Source organism: Lactuca saligna, chromosome 4, assembly GCF_052625555.1.
Source record: "Lactuca saligna cultivar CGN05327 chromosome 4, ASM5262555v1, whole genome shotgun sequence".
NCBI classification, from domain to species: domain Eukaryota; kingdom Viridiplantae; phylum Streptophyta; class Magnoliopsida; order Asterales; family Asteraceae; genus Lactuca; species Lactuca saligna.
The window spans coordinates 319386511-319393020 of record NC_136420.1 but is presented as its reverse complement, the minus strand read 5'-3'; positions in this window follow the sequence as shown (position 1 = coordinate 319393020).

The window sequence follows — 6510 nt, the reverse complement described above, 5'->3', positions numbered from 1 at the left end:
ACCGGTTCAAGCAGTTGAACCGTCGGGTCAACCCGGTTTATGGTGTTTTTCTATTTTTATATATTTTTACTTTCCTTCATAATGCATAAACATATAAAACCAATAATTTGATGTCCACAAAGTTTAAACATTGAAAAACATTGAAGAAACCGCAAACGGCTCGCTGTTTGAGCGTTCGCTACTCGTATCCAACTATCCAAGCCCTATTAAAACGGGTCAATCCGGTTTTTACCGGTTCAACATAAGCGGTCGAACCGTTGTTTAGGGGAAACCTGACTAGTTTGATCCAGTCCATACTTTTACAAAAAATTGTTCTCAAATTACACGCCTTCTACCCCGAGTCAAGGTCCAACCCGTTGAACCAGCCGGGTCGAACCAAGTTTTAAAACATTGGTATTCTGCGACATGATCGGGGGCTAGCATAACAGGGGATTCGGTGGAGGGGGTCGAGGCGGGAGTAAAATGTAATGCCTCGTTCCTTGTACGTATTTAGTTGTTATGTTTTCATTTGGTAAAGCTACTCGACGAGTAGTAGCCCTAACTCGTTGAGTAGAGGCTAGCATGGACGCAGGGTTTAATTGATCTACTCGGCGAGTAGGTCCGTCAGGAGGAAACCCTAATCTTTAAGGTTTACACCCTATTTAAGCATCATATTCAGCCTCCACTCCAGTCTTTATCACCTCCCAACCCCATTCTCCAAACCCAAATCGATCTTCTGCATTCTTGAGCCATTTCTTTGCATTTTGTATGGTTTGAAGCTAGGAGAATGAAGGAAAAGAGCAAAGACACACGAAGATAACAGAAGATCTAGAGTTTTTGTAGCATCTCAGAGTTATTAAAGGTATAAATCTTATACCTTGGATTCTATCCACTTAGATCTTCATGTATGCTTGTTTATTGTCACTTTTTGGGTTATTTCCAAGGTCATTCCAAGATTTGGACCTTGGGGGACGAAAGGACTTTAGATCTAGGCATTACTAAGCTTTAGAAGCTGAAAGTCGTCACCTTTATTCAGCCATAACCCCATGCCATGACTTAGACCTCCTTTCTAGCTTGTAATGAGTGTTTTGGTCTTATATCATCATGCATGCACGTAAAATTAGCAATTTTACGTGTTATGCTAGTCTAAGGAGTCCAGATCTATGAATTAGAAGCATTGGAATGGATTAGAATCGACTGAATGGATATGTTGCATAGAGGACTGCATGAGTTGAACTTGGACTCGGCGATTCGGGTCGTAAACCCTAACTCCTTTTCTGGTTGTGAGTGAAACCATTGAGTTTAGTGTTAGGTTTTATACAAACAATCCTATGTGTGCATACAACCCTAATTTGGATCTATGTTTTCACTATAAGACATACAACTATATGAACACAAAATAAACCCTGGCATGCTTCTATGATTTTCGAAATTTACATAGAAGTGTAGAAAAACATACCTTTGTTGTTATATAGCAATAACAACTAGTTTCCTTCATCTCTTGAACTCTCTTGAACTCTTGAAAGCAAGCACCACAATTGTAGTGCCTCTAATGGCTCACAAACACCTTGAAGCAAGAAGGCAACTAAGAGAGAGGAGGGAATGAAGCTAATTTCGGCCCTAGGGTTCCCTTGGAATCAAGTGGCCTTAAATTGAAGCATAGGGCATGTATTTATAGTATAGGGTACTAGGGTTTCAGTCAAAACCCTAATGGACAGCTTAGCCACCAAGCAGCCCAAGAAACCTTATGGAATGAGGCCTTGGACGAAAATATGATGATCCTTCATCATAATTTCGTTCCCCCTTAGTCCATTAGGTTTCCTAGCCCAAAACTCAACTATCACACAATTGACAGTTTATACCCCTTTATTTAATTTGTCTCTTTTAGTCACCAAATTAATTCCTAATTAATTCATGACTAATACTAATCAAATAAATATGATTTCTCCTTTAATATATTATTCTTATAATATATTAATAAATCATAATATCTCTTCTCTCATATCAAATTACCTTGTCAAGTTGCTTTGGTGAAGGCAACCCAAAAGGACCATGCACACTCGGGTCAAGTATATACCAAATATGGTTACTGACTTAGACATTAATCCAACAGTCTCCCACTTGGATAAGTCTAGTAACTATATCTCACGTATTACTTCCGTACCCGATAGCAATCGTAGCTTCCAATAGCCGCTGTCAACTCTGACCAATAACTTGTCCTTTAGATAAGGGATCGTATAATCCTCTGTTCTAGATATCATGCTAACGATACTTATCGTACAACATTTTGTTTCTTGATCTCTGATTCGTTCGACATAGAACTCAGTTGAACACATCAACTTCATCTTGACCGGGTCCGACACATAAGTCAAACCAAATCATCAAGTGGCCGAGATATCGCTTTTATCCTCATAGAATAAAAGGAACAGAAAAACGTCGACTAATATGCCTTTATCATTTACCAGTTAAACCATACACAATAATGCGTTTTATGACATCAAGTTACTGATGCGTTTTCGCATTATCAATGTATAATCAACTAGCAAACAATAACCATATCTCTAGGTTTAAAGATTATATGATATTATCATCTTGCGATCACTTGTGATGACATTCATGAAGTAATACCAGCAAGTGTGGGTCTGTTCCAATGCTCAATACTAATTTCATAAGCACTCATAAACTTTGCAGCAAACCTTTGCTATGTCTAAAACTTTTCAGACAATATACAAACAAATTTATGACAATCTTTCTTCATATCTACTTCCAACATATGAGCGATTGTGGACTGTTCGAATAATCTCATTATTCAGGAAGTCAAAACATGCAAAAAATCGGAAAAATAGATAAATAATCAACACATGATAGAAACTTTCTTATAAATAACACACTTTTATTTAATCATCAATTGTTGAGTATGACATTATCTATTACAAGTTTCCTACCTATCTAATCTAAACTAATATCGTCCTTCAGCCCTACGCTCCTAGCGTGCTGAAAATGCTTGACCCTACTCAGTCCCTTCGTAAGGGGATCTGCTGGGTTATCTTTTGACAATACCCTCTTCACAACGAGGAGACCCTCTTCTACCCGATGTCTAATAAAATGGTATTTCCTGTCGATATGTCGAGATCTGCCATGATCCCTTGGTTCCTTGGTTAAGGCAACCGCTCCTTCATTATCACAGAAAATTTCCATGGGCCCCTTTATGGATGGCACAACTCCAAGGTCTCCAATGAAGTTCTTCAACCATATAGCCTCCTTTGACGCTTCGCTCGCCGCAATATACTCTGATTCGCACGTTGAATCAGCTACGGTCTCTTGTTTGGAACTTTTCCAAGTCACTGCTCCTCCATTTAGGGTAAAGACCCAGCCCGACTGCGATCGGAAGTTATCTCGATCCGTCTGAAAACTAGCATCACTGTACCCTCGTACCCTTAAGTCATCACTCCCACCGAGGACTAGAAACCATTCCTTGGTCCTCCGAAGGTACTTAAGAATATTCTTAACTGCAATCCAATGTGCTCTACCAGGATTCCCCTGATATCTGCTGACCATGCTTAAAGCGAAGGCCACATCAGGGCGAGTACAAGTCATAGCGTACATGATAGAGCCTACTGCGGAAGCGTAAGGTACTCGGCTCATATCAGCTATCTCTGTCTCTGTACTCGGGCTCTGAGTCTTACTCAGCTTGGTATTGCTTTGGATTGGCAACTCCCCTTTCTTGGAATTTTCCATACTAAAACGCTTTAGCACCTTTTCCAAGTATGTATCCTGACTAAGTCCTATCAGTCTCTTTTCCCTGTTTCTTACTATTCTTATTCCCAGAATATAAGCAGCTTCTCCGAGGTCCTTCATAGCGAAACATTTCCCAAGCCAGGACTTGACCTCCTGCAAGGTTGGGACATCGTTTCCTATGAGTAGTATGTCGTCGACATACAATACGAGAAAGCTTATTATACTCCCACTGGCTTTGACATACACACAAGATTCATCTTCGCTTCGCAGAAAGCCAAACTCTTTAACCTTCTCATCAAAACAAAGATTCCATCTGTGAGATGCTTGTTTCAATCCATAAATAGATCTCTCAAGCTTGCATACTCTATTCGGATGCTTCACATCGACAAAACCCTCTGGCTTATTCATGTAGACATCCTCAGCCAACTTTCCATTAAGGAAAGCGGTCTTTACGTCCATCTGCCATATTTCATAATCATGAAACGCAGCTATGGCAAGCATCACCCTAATAGACTTTATCTTCGCAACTGGTGAGAAGGTCTCATCATAGTCAACTCCGGGAGTTTGAGTAAAGCCCTTCGCAACCAATCGCGCTTTATAAGTATGCACTTTCCCATCCATGTCCGTCTTCTTCTTGAAGATCCACTTGCACCCGACTGTCTTACGACCTGGTACATTATCAACCAAATTCCAAACTTGGTTGTCGTACATGGACTGAATCTCGCTGTCCATAGCCTCTTTCCATTTTGCAGACTCTGGGCCTGCCATGGCTTCCTTATAGTTGCTAGGTTCATCCAAATTTACTAGTGTACTATCACTAATAAACGTATCCCCTTCAGTAGTAATATGAAAACCATAAAACTGGGGTGGAACACTAGCCCTAGAGGAACGTCGAAGAGGTAAGGACACGTCAACAGGTTCAACTGGAGTTTCCTCCTCAAGTTGAGTGCCAGTGTCAGAGGTTCCTTCATCGCTTTGATCTTGAATTTCTTCAAGTTCAATTTGCCTCCCATTGTCTTCTTGGCCTATCAATTCCTTTTCTCGGAAAACTCCTCTTCTAGCTACGAAGACAACATTGTCACTCGGTCTATAGAAAAGGTAGCCAACAGACTTCTGTGGATAGCCGATGAAATAACACTTCTCACTACGAGGTTCAAGTTTGTCGTGAGTCTCTCGTCTTACGAAAGCCTCACAACCCCAAACCTTAATATGTGCCAACGAGGGAGCCTTCCCTGTCCACATCTCGTGAGGAGTCTTGGAAACCTTCTTAGTGGGAACTAAGTTAAGTATACGGGCGGCAGTCTCTAAGGCATACCCCCAGAAAGCTATTGGTAACGAAGTCCGACTCATCATAGAACGAACCATGTCCAACAAGGTCCGATTACGTCTCTCAGCCACACCATTCAATTGTGGCGTCCTCGGAGGCGTCAATTGTGAAACGATTCCACATTCTTTTAGATAGTCGTGAAACTCAAGACTTAGGTACTCTCCTCCTCGGTCTGACCGAAGCATCTTGATTTTCCTGCCCAGCTGATTCTCCACTTCACTCTTAAACTCTTTGAACTTTTCAAAAGTTTCCGACTTTTGCTTGATCAAGTAGATATATCCATATCTGCTATAATCATCTGTAAAAGTCACGTAGAAGCGGCAAGCATCCCTTGTGGTGGATCTAAAGGGCCCACACACATCAGTGTGTATGAGATCCAATAAACCCTCACCCCTTTCACAAGTGCCAGTAAAGGGTGACTTGGTCATCTTCCCAAGTAAACAAGATTCACATGTATCATCGTCCCTAAGGTCGAATGATTCCAACACTCCATCCTTTTGGAGTTGGGCTATGCGTTTCTTGTTGACATGGCCAAGGCGACAGTGCCACAAGCATGCTTTGTCTAGACTAGTAGACGAATCAATATTCAAAACATTATTTCCGAAATTATCAACAATCATCACAGATTCATAAATCCCATTACAAGGTAATGCATTGAAATAAAAGACACCATTCAAATAAACATTAATAGAACCATTACTATTATCAAAAGAATATCTGAAACCTTGTCTAAACAGCCCGTGAAAAGAAATAATGTTTCTTGCCATATCTGGCGAATAACAGCAATTCTCTAAATCTATTCCTAACCCATTACTCAACACTAAAGAATAAACACCGACTTTGGTCACAGGCGATGATCTTCTGTTTCCCATAATCAGGTTCATCTTCCCATGCTCCATTTCCCTACTTCCTTTTAGGCCCTGCAAATCAGAACAAATGTGGTAACCACATCCTGTATCAAGAACCCATGAAGTAGCAAATGATGAGTTATTAGATTTAATAGAATACATACCTGCAAATGTGGGCTTGATCTTCCCATCTTTAATGTCCTGCAGATATTGTGGGCGGCTTCGCTTCCAGTGGCCCTTTTGGTGGCAATAGAAGCACTCTGCTTCTTTAGGATCGGAAGAGGGTCTAGCGGGGCCTACTTTGGTCCCACTTGAGGACGAACCATCACGGGGTTTCCCCTTATGGTGGCTCTTACATGGAGCCTTCCTCTTTTTACCCTTTCCTTGACCTATTGCCATCACAGGAGCGGCCACAGCAGGGGACGGTGCAACGGATTTGTCTTTGAGGTTGCTCTCAGCAGTCCTCAAGAGTCCTTGGAGCTTGCTCAAGGAGACCTCCTCTTTATTCATATGGTAGGTCATCCTAAACTGATTGTAGCAGGAGGGCAAGGAGTGGAGGATTATGTCGATAGCCAAATCCTCATCAAACTTAACATTAAGTTTGAGAAGACGATCAAC